Genomic DNA, 15,385 nt, shown 5'->3' with positions numbered 1-15,385 from the left:
TCTCCTTCAATTCAGTACTAATGTCGTTTATACCATCACAGCTGTCACTAAAATGTTTTACACTGTCCTTGAGGGTTCGAAGGTCAGCCCTTAACTCTCGTTTGAGGTCTTCAAGGGTCTTTTGCATTTCCTTCATTTCTTTGCTCATTGCGTCAAAAATACCGCAGTTACGAATACGCAAGCAGAACCTTATAAACCTATCAATACATCAGCTCATCAATACTGCAAGATCAATGCTGGGTTCGGCAGCAATGCGCTCAAAGTTGTCACCGTCACTACAAAATGAGGACTCTCACCTGCAAAGAGCGCAGGAATTAGTGCCGCGTCCAAAGCGCACCGCTGCCGAACAGAGCGCTGGGCCGTCGTACGTCCTGCTTTTATGGTGGAATCCTGTCGTCCAGTGACGCCTGTGTCCTGTCCTGCGCAGTCCTCCTTGTGGCGTGCCGGTGCTTCCCGAGTCCGTTGATAAGGTGATGTTGAAACAGGCGTTAGCCCGGTCTTGCCAGCAGCCGGTGTAAGGGCAGCGTTTCTTGCGGAAAGAGGCCACGTGTTGCAGGAACTGCAAAGAGCGCAGGAATAAGTGCCGCGTCCGAAGCGCACCGCTGCCGAACCAGTTGGTAGATGATATTCGAGCCTCGCCGATGAAGTTGCCACTGCTTGTGGTTTTCACGCCCGAAGAATGCACCTGCCAGAGAAGATGCGATCACGCCCAGTCAGGGGAAACCGCCGGTAGCCAGACCACCAAAAGCGCAAGCGCCGCCGGCGTAGGGAAAACACGTAGATCAGGCATCATGTTTGATGCGCTGCTCCCGCGCACACTGAAGAGCGAGTTGGTCCGCAAGCTGTTTTTTGTCGTTTCCGGGTAGCGATGTCATCGTCAATGGGGTTGGTAGGTGATAGTCGATCCTTGCCGATGATGCTGCGTTAATAATTCACCATTTCTTGTAGTTTTGACGCCTGAAGAATGCACCTGCCAGAGTAGATGCGAACGCGCCGAGTCAGGAGAGACGCCGGTAGCCAGACCACCAACCGCGCCAGTGCAGCCAGCATTGAAAAAACACGTAGATCAGGCGTCATGTTTGATGCGCTGCTTCCGTGCCCACTACTTGCTTAGCCCAGACCTGTAGTAAGGATAGCTTTGCTTGTGCAAGTGGAATTCTCACGGAATTCATTTTTTCTTGAAGTATTTCTTCACCAGTTTTCTCGCCGCCACGGACAACGCAGACGGTGTTTTATCTGAGTTTTGTTGAGAACTCCAGCTTTCTATTGCTTTTTTTCCGCACTGCCGGAATTGCATTCCATGATCAATAGGGACGCCTCACGAGTGTGTGTGCGTGCGAATGAGGAAAAAAGAGGTTGCCACGAGAAGGCAGCCTCATGGTATTTGCGCCAAACTAGAACGCAAAATCGTATGCGAAATCTCGAATTCTGAAGTATTCAATTTTGCATAGCGAATACATTACATTCAGAATGGCGGGGTCCACGAATGCGGTGTGTTGCTGATAGGACGTGTGTTTTTGGGTAATGCAAAATTGCACGTCAAAACAAAGAGTGTCAACGCTCTAAAATTCTGAGTAAGCTTTAACAATTGATCATGAAGACATCATTCTCTTTTTAACCACTGACCGCATTTCTAGGATACGTTCCCGCGGTGCTACATTCATAGCAATGGGACCCTGTACACACTCCAGCATCGATAGCATGCGGGATGTTTGTTCTTTCATTCAAAATTTATTTATTGGTCAACATGTTGTCATAGTTTTACAAAAATTGAAAGAGAGCTTCTTTGAATATGAGGCTGAGCCTAGGCATGTTGCCATTTTCTCCACATTTGATAGCATTTAAATTTGGTGCAGACTCGTTGTTATGGTGGCAACTTTATTATTAAAAAGGCAATTGTTGTGTCACATTTTGACTTATTGCATTTGTAAAGGGATCGAACGCGTTTGATACCAGGCAGATATGTTGTACAAGTTTGAGGGAGGTCACAATCACTACAGTATGTCGTGGAGAGCCTAGGAAGGTAGCGATTCTCTCTCCCACTGTACGCGCTCGCTGGACAAAATGATGCAACCTGTTTTTGATAATAATGCAAGCACATGTACAGCGATATATTTGTCGAGAAGGAGAGAAAATTGTTGCGTTTCTTTTTATATATTAGGTCCTTAAATTTGCGTTTTTCTGTTTCTTTTTTCAACTTTTTCGCCCAGGAACCTCAACCGTACAGTATACAGTTTTAATATTCCTTGATTTTAGTTAAACCTGTAAGCTGCAGACGTGAGTAAAATGGGCAATTTATAACTTTTGTACTTCTTGTAACATTTAGGGGAAAAATTCGAGCAGAATGGCGCTATGAGCCGAATGCGAGATTTCATTGCGGAAATTTATACCCTTGAAGCAGCAAAACGTTTCTACATAAATTAAATACAGGAGTAAATTGTGCAGAAAATTTGCAAATCGCCTCACAATAATATTTTCGCAGCTAGAGGTCGCTAAAGTTGATCGAGGCACGCGGGCATGCAGGGGCGGTGGTCCACTTGACGCGTTGTAAAATTTTTTGCAGTTCAACAAAATTTTCACGCGAAAATATAAATTGACCTGGGATAATTAGGGAAATATTTGAAACATTTTAAAGCAAATTGTAGTGGTCGACCAGAAACACTTTGTTCGATGTCCCTCAAGTAACCCAGTGGTTGCAGAATCTCCGTGTCCATACTTTTCACATCCTAAGACGTTTTCGGTGCCTAATGAGAAGGACGAGAGACAGCGGAACCCCTACTAAAAGGCGTATCGTCGCCAGAGCACCCACAGTCTCGCGAGGCTGTTTGGCGTCAGAGGAGGCTGACACCTGGAAATAGATGCCTGAATCAAACCCATGCGCTCCGCTGCATTGGCACTGGCGGAAAAAATTCCGCCCCTCCTCCTTCACTGTGCTGCTCGCCGTACCTTACAGATGGGAGCATTGAGTGTGGCCTGCGCGATCTTCCGCACCGGATAATCTGACTTACCTTTTTGTTGCTGCTTTTTTATCCTTGCGTTTTTTTCTATGACCAGTACGTTTTATATGGTCCACCACAATTTCAACAGCTGAGGTGTATACTCTGATATTTCTCTTCAGAAAGAGATTGTCTGAATATTTACCGCAAGGAAGTTTTCTCCGACAGAACGTTGAACTTTATCAAGCCAGTGACAATTAAAACAACGCCAGCGTTTGTAATGTAAGGCTTCGAACGGCAGTGTATGAGCCTTGTTTTACTGATGGAGGGAGGGTGTTGCAGTGCAGTGTTAGAAGCAGCTGGTTCCTTCTTATTTATTTGTCATCATGCCTGATTTAGGTACATTTTACGGAGTTACCCTTTGCTCATGCAGGACCTCAAAGAGATCACGGTCAGTTTACTTTCAAAATACTGATACTGATTTGGAGTTTGCCCAGGTTTCTCAATTGAAGAAGGTTAATCTACTGTTCGTTTATTCACTTCTATTAGTATATTTGTAGACGATAATGTTTGCATTCGAGTGTTCACTGTTCCACTCCAAGAAACATTTTAAATGATGCCATTTACCGGCGACAAGTAGCCTGCCTGGTTTGGTTGCACTTTAGTGGCTGAGTTATTCGCTGACTGCATAACTAAGAAACAGAGGAGGTTGTCAAACTATCAGGAAACAATATTAGTAGGGTATATATATATAGGAAAGCCCTGAGGAAAGCAAGTTCTCTTTGCTCAAACGTATGCCACAGTCGTGCGTTTACCTTGTTCGAAGTTTTTCTTCTCTTATATATATATATATATATATATATATATATATATATAGAAATAAAGGTTGGCAGTCAAGAAAACCTCGGAAAGTAAAGGAGAGGTTGTGGTAGGTCATTGAAACAGATAAAGAATTGGAAAAAAAGAAACCAAGCGGAGAAAAAAAGGCCCGCCAGTTGGGATCCGAACCCCCGACTTCCAGACCGGTATTCTGGAAGGCGTGGGCTCAGATCCCACCTGGCGGGCATTTTTTCTCCGCTTTCTTTCTTTCTTTCCAAATTTTTTATCTGTTTCAATGACCTACCACAACGTTTCCTTTGCTTTCCGAGGTTTTCTTGACTGCCAACCCTTATTTCTGTGTTATGTTTACGAGCCGCTCATTTGCTCTTTTGATTCTATATATATATATATATATATATATATATATATATATATATATATATATATCTGTTTCAATGATCTACCACATCTTCCCCTTTGCTTTCCGAGGTTTTCTCGACTGCCAACCCTTATTTCTGTGTTATATATATATATATATATATATATAGATATACATATATATATATATATATGTATATAGCTAGGAGGAACTACAACTCTCCTCATGTTTAGCAAAGTTCCGAAGCGCCATGCCTCGCGGAAACAAAAAGAGGTAGTGCACCACACTTACACAAAACATAAATCAAGTGCTTGTCTTGGCGTTTTTCTTGTAAAAATATACACGTACGAAAAAGGAGAACGATAAAAATGCGAGGTTTCGCATAAGGATGGCTGCATATAGCTGAATGGTCAACAACCAAGAGTACAAAGCAGTTTCCCGAAGCTCTGTTTACACTGCCTAATCAAGCATTTCCAAGGACGAGTAGGACGTAAACCCAGCGGAAGAGACCCAGCATGCAGAAAATTGCAAAAGAAAATAAAGCTACCAAGTACCACAGCTCTTATACAAATTTTCGCTGCTTTTCCGCCCATTCCCTTATATGAATATTTTGGCTAACTGACAATGTTTTCGAGATGAATATAACGTAGCACCTACTAGTTGATTTTCTGCCGAAATTTCTAGTTCGGTTTAGGTATGGGTGCGGGCGCAATTTCCTAGTTTTACACTTACCACGTTTTTACAATTGTGTATGCAAATGTTTTTGCAGTGTAGAAGCGGTTACTTTGGTTTGCTGACGCTTTTCAGAAGAAACTGTGCGGAATTCAAACAGTATGAAGAAATGTATAGCTGTATAAGGGTGCGGTCCATCTTTGAGGTTTTTTGGTGCTTACTTGTTTTTGTATTTCGTGTGTTTATATCTTTCATTATTCTTGTAAATCTATCTACTTGTTTCTGGAAGAAGGCCGCAAGAGGACGTCGCAAGATTAGGCACACGCTGCCAAAATTGAAGGAACCGACAACCGAGGGAACACAAAATGACGGCGTCGACGGTGTGATTGCCTCATTGGAATGCTTGAAACAGGGCAAGGTAAATGTTGAACTATTAGGAGCACCACGCAAAGAATAGCTTGAAGCAAAAATAGTGAGTTAACATATTCAGCGCTGCATGCTGACTCCATGCCCTCAGAATGGTGGTGTATGGATATACAGCCTAATACGCACACTGGTAATCGTTTCTGCTGGAAAATCTCAAATCTATATCTCTAATTTGGGATTTAAAAACACTATGATGGCACTTTCTGCACTTTCAGCCTCATTTCAATATACCAGCGCAGCGTTTCCCTGATCTAAAGTTAGCGTTATACAACAGTTCTGTAGAGACTAAGAGGTATGCCGAGTGCCCTGCCGAGAGCTCAGTAATCCAAAATCTTGCTGCTATAAGACCCGCCAACAACAATGTAACCGATCCTATCGTTAAGAACTATGCCCTCCTTCCTTCGACAAAAAAATATGTGACAGATACATAACCGTTGCGACACCACACCAGCATATTTCAATTGTAAGAACAAAGAGCGACCATATTAATCCATCCAACACTGGCACATACAGTACAGTCAGAATAAATTTGACGCTCATCGCGGGAGCACAGATCCGTACACCTTTCAACCTACACAGCAGCCGTTTACAGAACTTTGGAGATAAAGCTACCCGTGCCTTCTTCCCATCGTATTTTGCATGATGCATTCCTGGTACAACCCGGAACATCCCGCTCCTGCTTATTCCTTTGTCACCGGGGCGATCAAGTTCAAATTGATCCCGACTGTACCTGCCACTCCCGAGTTTCGACATTCACCACGTGTCTGTAATGATGAAAGGAGCTGCGCGCGCTGTGGAAGATACGGCAGAAAGAGGTGACCTAAATTTTGTGAAAAATTAGAGCGCGACTAGGACCTTGACATTAATAGAGAAAACGCAATAAGTGTCGACTTGAAAATGGTCTTATGAGAGGTATCGTCTCATGTACCTATACACAGGTCTCTTCACCGGGTGCATGCTCAGACGAAAACCACATCAAACGATGGCATGACAGCTACATTTAAAACGCAGCTTCCAAAAAATTAATTTTATTGACACGAAGAAGCACCCATGTGTCACTGACGCACTGGCTGCCTTTTTACTGCAAAAATCTATACCTCTACCTCAACGGTTTCGTCTCCGTGGGCGAAAACGACAAGGGGCCATGGACTAAGGAGCCGAGCGCAAGCGCCACACTAGTCAGGCTTGCGGTATAGAACACAGTTTCTGTTAAAAACGCAATATAAGCATCGCAATATTGGTGATAAGATGCCTGTGAACAGTGGGACCCCCCACCATGAGTTCCTGGAAAAAGAGTATGCTTACGGATTATGTTTCAAGGCTAGGTAGGTTTATTATCGTTAAATACAGCAGTTCCTGATTAAGACGCCGAGCGCCAGCGTCAGGCTAGGTCCGACCCAACATTTACTACTAGCGATGCTGAGCGCAAGCGACAAACCCGCCGAGACAACTAGAAACATTTCATCAGCTTTTTTAGTGGTTTACAACAGCTTCGCGGTACATCTACTTTCGCAGGCCGCAATGACAAATATTTTTTGGTTATCTGGCCTTTCGGCTGTTTCTCACTATTATGTACCATTGCATCGTTAATCTGCATGTCTTTCTTTACGGTTTAGTGTCTAGGGTTTTCCAGTAACTGAAACTTTTACCTGTCCACATATGTGGATCAGTTGCTCATAAAATGTGTTAAGACCATTCAACTGCCGCAGTCCTGTTGTAGTATGTTATGGGAATGTACGAGCGCTAAAAAAGATGCCCATTCCAATTATTTCTTTGTTCCACCCTACAAACACAAAACAAATGTGATGTAAAGCACCCGCTCCAGCAGAACTATTGGAGATTTGCATTTAATCAGTTGCAAATGACCAGGGGCAAGTGCTTAAAATGTAAATGTTATAAAAAACTGAAATAGCATATTATTGATAAACAACCTAAAATAGATAGGAATCTCATAACGAGAACACGGCTGTATAACACTCTGCTGTAGACTCCAACACACTGCAGCGTCTAGAGGCAGCGTCAGCAATTTAGATTTCACGCATTCACGCACACTCTGTCTCCATTGCAGAGCCCGCCTACAGAGAAGCACACCCAAAAAAACAATATTGCCGCCCAGGTCTGAGTATCAGGAAGAGCGCCCGACGTCGTCAAAAAGCAGCAAAAACATCCAGCTTGAATACACAACGCTGGGTCGCAAATGACTACTTGCAATTGCTGTGCCTCCCATTTTACAACCTGACACACATCGTTTCATTGCGCATATCATGAGCGCGAGACGTCGCAGTTGACCTTGTTCACCAACTCAACGAGCTCGACCAAGATCTAGTCGCCCAAGCAATGTGCAGAGCTTTCCAGAGATGGCACGGTAGAAGTCCCAAGATGACGACATCTGAAGTCGGGTTATAGTAGGGGCTATCTAATCGCAATCTCATAGGTAGCGGCTCACTTGAGGGGCAATACGTTCAGAAGTAAGTAAATAAATTCACAAGCAAGTAAATTCCGTCAAAAAGTGCGGGTGATCGGCATACCCGGTAGTGATTGGAAGACTCGCCCCGGAAGAGGAAAGTAGCGCCGCATAGCGACCATGCTGGGACCCCAGCGATGAAACTCAAACACTCAGTGTTGTCGGTGTTCCATGACTGCAAGCACGCCAGTGGACCCGGTTTCAAGAGCATCTCCCTGACGATGCGCCTTGAAACACGCGTTCCCACCACTTCGGGGCCGGTCACTGCACTTTTTGCCACAAGGTCCGCAAGCTTATTTCCGCCCAACCCCAACTTACCAGCAACGTGATGCACAAGTACGGTAATAGAGGAAACCAATGGTTGATAGCTTGCCTGAATTCGGTAAATAGTGTCCTAGATGTTGAGGGGGCTTTCAAAAGCAAGCCGTCGGCATAAACAGTCGGTAGAGATGAAGAGAGTGCTCGGGGACGTATTATTAGGGCGCCAAAAAAATACACGATTGCTTCTGTGTCATAACAGTTTGTAGCAGGGCCAATCCGGAAGCGTTGAGCTGTCAATATAACGTCTGCAGCATTGAATACGATGAATGCGGCGCCAGCAGATGTCATGCTGAAAGAACCCTTATGTACGCGTGTAACCGGGTGCTCGTAAAAAACCATGGGGCCTTTCGGAAGTCAGTTGTGTTGTGCGGAATTCCGAAACGAAGCGCGGGATGGCTGGTTCTTCAGTTAACAGGATGATATACTTCCATACGAGAAACACAGGTATTGGCCAAATCAACAGGCCGTCTAAGAGAAACAACCTGCAAAAATTGGTCTTCGTGTCCACACGTAACCCCAAGGCAAGTGACGTGGCCAGCACCTCCAGCGCTGTGGTACCGGTGGTCGTGTAATCGCTGGTCACCACAATGGGCGGAGAGGGCACCGATAAGTAAACCCTCGCTTTAAACAAAGAATGCTGTCGGGCCCCCAACCATGCAGGTGCTCCATAAGGGATGGCTGACAGAAGTATTGGGCAGGAGGGGAGCCGGAGGTTCGTTCGGAATATAAGCGGGTGCAATATATTTAAGGCTATCAGGGCGAACAAAATCTTTTCAATTCGGCCACTCAGGTGGATGGCGTAGGCGGCGAATTTCACCTACTTGTCGAACACGACGCCCAATACTGCTTCATTATTCTGCTGCAATTGTGCGCCGCCCCGCTTGATTGTCGGCTTCCGCTGCGCGGACAGCTCTCTCTAACAAACTATGTAGCAAGTAATTTTGGTGCACTTGAGCTTCAACCTCACGTCACTGTTCATTTTGAGCCTCGGTGAAGGGTCTCATTGACAAGATAATCGATCGCCGGGCAACATTTTTCATTGACTACAACGACAGTGTCATCAGGGTTAGCTTGAAGGTGCAAAGCCGGCAATAAAGGAAGGCACAGCTGGTTGTGGTTAAAAAAACTCCAAAGTAGTATTTTAGCGACGAGCCTTGAGGGCGGCTTATCGCTGTCGGCGCCCCGACACATTCAGCATAACCATCTTAGTTAACCACCCTGTGGTGTAAAAACGGCTGGAGCAGGCTGAAAATGTCGAAAAGCACCCGTGTTTCAGCAAAAAAAGGGAAGAAAGTACGAGTTCCAGATGGAACCAAATACCACGTCGAAATCCGAAAATTTCAGGACCATTGACCATTCGTCACACCAGGCTCGAAGGCGCGAACTTCTTAGCTCTCCACTTAAATGAATCAATGGTTCACAAAAGGATGGGTTAAGGCCAGTTCACCGCTGCAGACATGCATTATCTAGTTGGTTGTTAATATTATGTGGTTTATGGTAGCTGCCGATACGAGTGTATTAACATTGTGACTAAAACAATGTATGCGATTTTCAGTGCGATAAATATTTCCCTCAGAAACACAAGTTTGTCTTCCGAAATCACGTTCAATGGTTTTTGCTGAACATACATAAACCCAGACGATGCGTTGCGGCATTCGGTTCTGAAAATAAAAATAACCGTCACAGGCAGCACTCTGTTTCACTCCTTGAAGCGGCTTCGCACGTCGTATTGTTAGAAAGCTGTCAAGAAATTCTAATGCTGAATATCGATGGAAACATCTGGCGGTGAGGATAAAAGCTTAGGTTGGAAGGTCACACCATATTTGTTTATATATAGTTGGCTGCAAGTTAGGCATACCCAACCACATTTTTAAATATAAACCGAACAGGATTGACCGGTTACAACATAAATTACTTCATACCCTCACCCCTGATTTTTAGTCAAAAATTGTGGTGACCTTACGTCGACTGCCAGAAAACGACTATAAAATCGACTACCGCAAACGCACCGGCGTGAACCTCTCTACCTGGACCGATCGAGTCATCACGAACGGCCTCCAAGTCGCTAAAGGCATTGAACCCACCATGTTCCAGCAATTCGTCATCGTACAAGTGCAGACCCGGCAAAACCTAAGGATCGCCAGCACAGCCGACGAAACATGCGCTTTCGGGTTAGGCACCACAACTCAAACTCAACTCAACCACAATAGTTACGACCTCCATTCATACTTAAAACCTCCACCCGGCACCACTCGGGGTGTCTCATACATGAATTGGAACCGACAACACCCAAAGCCGACCTGCCCAATGCTCTGGCCTCGGACGACGCACCAATCCTAAATGCACGGCTCCTAGGCTCCACCACGTCGGCTGTCATTACCTTCGGCGGACAACGGGTGCCCTTCTACATACGCACCTACGGCAATTTCACCCCCTGCCGCCCTTTCCGTCACATCGTCCAGCTATGCACGCTTTGCAGCAGCCTTGGTCATCGCCGCGACGTATGTCAAAACCCCCACACGCGCACCGGTTCTACTTGTCATGTTAAAAATCCCTCCGTAAACCACATCTGCAACCCGCAATGCTAACTGTATGGGCTTTCCCACCCTAGGGAAAGAAAGGACGGCCCTCGCTGACTGCGCCCTCCACAACCGCTAGTTCACACTCTCACCAACCAGACAGGATTGGTACTATATAGCTAGATATTGTGTTGTTCAATAATCTTTGAGGTTATGTTTGTGTTGGTCATTGAAAATCAAGCGAAAAGATGCAAAAAAAGGTATCCAAAACTGAACATCTATCAAGAAACCTGTCACAACAATTATCTACACTTATTCGCATACACCGCACCGACAACCCCGCGTGATACAGTTATCTCTGAAGCTGAATAAAATTACCTGACAGTATGAGGTCCTTTACACGCCAAATCTTTAAACATAAAAAAGGGAAAGTGTATCAGACGCGACAGCACGCCCCGAGTACAAATACTTGCGCTTGTGTTTTAAAGCGAAAATTTGACACGCTGTCGCTGCTACTGTCTTTTAAAATCATATACATACCTTCTTTTCTAAGAAAACGATGGTTCAACCGCGAAGCTTTGATCGTCTTGGAATGGTGCAATCGGACATATATAAGCTTCATTACCCGAGAGATGAAGGTTCTCTTCTGACCTTGAGAAGCGCTTTTGAGGCGATTCATGTGCATTCTCCTATCATCGTTATCGGCATGTTACACTCAATGTATACACTCGGTGTTCCTCGCACGACATCGAACCCTATCAGTGAGGCATGGAAAGCTTGGCTTTAAAATCAACCAGCCTATTAGTGACCTGAACCACCACTACGTAGACGTTGCAGATTAGTTCGCGCTTCTCAAGTTCGATTTAAGGTAAATTCTGTGTAATATCTTGCTTCAAACCGCAACAGTCCTAGATACCCAAAAAACTCTATTTGACTTTACTTTTGATAAATTACTTACGAACCACGTTTTGAACTTTGCAACTGTTTTATAGTCGTATTGCATCAATACGTTTGAGCCGGTATAGGTGTGCCGAAAACGCGAGCATATCAACACAAATACGCAATTTTTGGAGTTACGGAGCTTAAGTTTTGTTAAGACTAGGCTCGCCTGCTATCAGTTCACCAAGGTGTGAAAACGTTCTACCCATTTTAGGCTTGTAGTTTTTGTTCTTTGTATTGCCTTTGAAACATAAAAATGCAGTATAAGGGTTCTGGCAGCCTTGATGATGCTAGTTGGATGTAATGGCGCAAGGCCAACCAGAGAAAAGAGCGCGAAAACAGTGGTAATGCCAAAGATGACGTCACACAGCGTAATTGCAGCTACCCACCTAGTGCAATGAAACCGTAACCCTTGGGAAGCTATATTGCATTGCATATTCCTGTTTCTTTCGACATAGAAAACAAACTATACATTCCATGCGCATGCTTTCCATTTTTAGAAAGTGGGTTTCTATTAAAAACCCTTCGGGAACCTTACCTTCGGAGATAATGACCTGAAAAATGTTTAAAGATTAGCTGGTAAGGCCACAACCAAAACAAAGGCAAAACAATCTAGAAGCACAGAAAGCTCCCTAATACGGGGTAAGCATAGGGTAAGTGGAAAGTGGGGCATTAGATAAAATCATTCACGCTGAATATTTCTTACCTATGAGGCACACGGCTGGCCTCATTTAGAGTAAATGGAAGTGACTTTACCACTCAAGGTGCACGATCGAAAAAGAACAGATATGCATAGGTAAATGTATTTAATAATTCAGTGTGGCATTGAGGGCTGGGATAGGGTTTAAAGATTTGGGCGTGAAGGGAAGGAAGGGAAGAGAGACAAGAAAAGTATAGAAAATAGTGATACAACACAGTTAATTGCGGGCAGACAGAGGCGAGAAGAATGCGCCTTCGAAAGGGTACATTTAGGAATTTCGGAAGGGTTGATGAGAGAGAAGTTGTTTAACTAGCACGCTGCGAAAGAGAAAAAACAGTTTTAATTTTCATTGCACATATGGTTTTGATTGCCAACGTTGCTCGGGAGCAAGAACTCAAAGAATACTTCTTTTTTTCTCGCGCATTCTGGGGTTTTTTTATATTTAACACCACATTTGACAGACAAAGGTTCCCACACCTTCAAAATTTCAAAAGAGAGCGTAGCACGTACTTCCACGTGCTAAAAATGTCTTGTTTATGCGTGTAAACTCGAATCGAGTCGGGGGCGAAGGGGTGCAATGGGCGTGGGACACGTAGCTGAGATTGCGTAATTTTGTTGTTAGTACAAACGATAACAATACAAACTTTACGGTATTTTCTTCACTTCAACCATAAATCATGCTGATCAAAGTAGCTTTCTTCTTCAATTGGTCAGCCAGCGCCAGTGTTTCCCAGTGCCCTGTGGGTCGCTGTTTCCGTAATAATCACCTACATTTCTTTTATTTCATATTTGTGATGCGAGAAGTTTCTTAGATCATAAAAATCTTTGCACAGTCCTGAGCAAAAACAAAACAAGCTTTTGGGCATCAAACGGATATATAACGGTCCTGAAGAAGTGCAGCTTGCTGGGCCAGTTGGTACATTTTGACGGTGAAAAAACCAGCGAAATAGACGGAAGACGTAGAAGAGACGAGACAACACACACGCTGGACTAGCAACTGAGAATTTAATTGAAAAACAGAATTCAATTAAATTCAATTCAATTTTCAATTAAATTCTCAGTTGCTAGTCCAGCGTGTGTGTTGTCTCGTCTCTTCTACGTCTTCCGTCTATTTCGCTGGTTTTTTCACCGTCAAATATAACGGTCACTGAGGGAGTTTGAAAAAAAAAAATATATATATATATAAACTAACGGCAGCACATAGGACTACATGCGTGTATTATTGCGAATTGAAACTTTGGGATATCCCACGACGAAGGGACCCAATGATATCGTCTTCTGTTGAGACAATATTATATCACAAGAGGGAGGTATATCTGGCGTGTTTTCGTCGCCCACCTTAACGGTTCCGATGGAGTCGGCCTGCCGCTGGTTCAGCTTCAGCGACGGCCAGCTATGGTGCTTGTTGTGCGGCATTATCGTGTTTCCTCGCATCTTCTTAGGAGACATGGTTCTCCGGCCGAATAGGTTTCACAGCTGAGGCTGAGGTGCATGCTTTCGCGTTAACCGGAGTAAACGCCGCAAGGACATATAAAAGGTCGGAAGTTCGGTGATTAATGATAGTGATGACCTCTATGTTCATGGCATCTGCCCCGCCCCCCCCCCTCCCCCTAAAAAAAACGTTATAAGCCAGGGCTAAATCCCTGGTTATTGGTAATACTTCGAAAGGACTGAAAAATAATATTTTTTTAGAAAGAAGGAGGCCGTGAAAGAAAAGTTCGCAAAAATTAAAAGAACTAACCACCTAATAACAATCTATTTACTCTGATCAACTCAAGCGGTCTACGGCCTACAGTTAATCTTGCATAGAGCGATTGTGTCTTTTTTTTTTAAGTGAAAGTTTATTTCATGCAAGCAATACAAACATATTAGTATACATTACAATCATCTGTACACTTTAAAAATATGCGTCGTTTTTTTTTTCATTTCACTTTGCATATTAAGGTTTCCACAAGCACCATTTGAGCAACTTCTATAAGGTGATGGGTACACACGCTTTTCAACTTTTTAATGAGCATTGGCAAATTACTCATGTCGGCCTCCAAAGATGGCACTCTGTCCTTCTATTATAATACTTATGACTGTTCTCGCGTGGCGTCGTTTATTTTTCTTTGTTGCTGGGGCTGATAGGCGTATGTAATTACTCTGGATAGCCACACATATCTGCTCTCAGCATGAACACCCTTTACCACTTCGGTAATTTGCATTCTGAAAATACTGCAGTGGACCTCCAGTGGGGTAATTTTGCCTTAATATTGTAGCACTTATAGCCGTTTGTCAGTCACGCCATTTTTATCTTCTTTTTTGAATGTTTCCTTTCTCTTTCAGAATAATAGCGCACACCAAAGTTGGGTTTATTTTGTTCACTTTACTTTTATATTTTTTTATTTTTGAAACTCTAAATATTTATATTCTGCTCATATTGCTTTGCTACTACAAAAATTACACTGCTCCATTCACTATACCCAGCCTCAATACAGGTCTCTAACCTGCGGTTATAATTCGAAGGCAACACCACCTTCACTAGGTCACCTTTTGTTACATAAACAAACGGCTCAGCGATGGGGCCGGGGATGCCACTGCGACGCCTACCCTGCAGCGTCCGGGTTGGAATCTTAGACCTGTTGTTTCTTGTTTTTATTTTAAACTATTGGCGCTGTCATCCGTTCTTTAGACCATTTTGTATGCACACTGACGCAAACTACTGGCACACTTTCGCATAATAAGGTATCCATACTTTATTATTAAAAGTGCGAGAAAGAGCGAAGGATGAAGCACGAGATGACGCGATGGGGGTCAATGCAAGTCAACAAAATAAATGGCGCAGACAGAGCGTCCGCCTTGTATGACAAGGGCTCAAGATACGAAAACGCTTTAGAGTGGGCGTTAAAAATACGAAGTGAAGAAATCGCATGACGACCTAGAACTTACACATTTCACTTACACGGTAAAAACTGACACGTGCAATAACCGACACGTGCAATAACCCTGTGCCGAAAAAAAATCGCCACATTAACATTGTAAATGCACTGTGGTGTGCGTACTTATTAAACTATTCACTTATTGCTATTGCCATATGTTTTCAAAGAGTTTTTAGGGGTAGCGTACATGCTGAAAAAAATGTTCGGAATTGTTTGTAAAATTTATTTATGCCCAAAAACTTTTTTGAAAAAAATTACGACAGATAATAATAAAGCGCTAAACATTTTA

General features: G+C 43.7%; 1 pseudogene; it reads right to left on the bottom strand.

Annotated features, from left to right (window-relative positions):
* Positions 1-216: 216 nt before the first annotated feature.
* Positions 217-1,077, bottom strand: LOC144175659 (uncharacterized; annotated as a pseudogene).
* Positions 1,078-15,385: the final 14,308 nt, after the last annotated feature.

Source organism: Haemaphysalis longicornis, unplaced genomic scaffold (assembly GCF_048455015.1).
Source record: "Haemaphysalis longicornis isolate Haplotype H1 unplaced genomic scaffold, Haemaphysalis longicornis Haplotype H1 scaffold_3, whole genome shotgun sequence".
NCBI classification, from domain to species: domain Eukaryota; kingdom Metazoa; phylum Arthropoda; class Arachnida; order Ixodida; family Ixodidae; genus Haemaphysalis; species Haemaphysalis longicornis.
The sequence above is the reverse complement of the archived record's forward strand: the minus strand, read 5'-3'. Positions and strand labels throughout refer to the sequence as shown.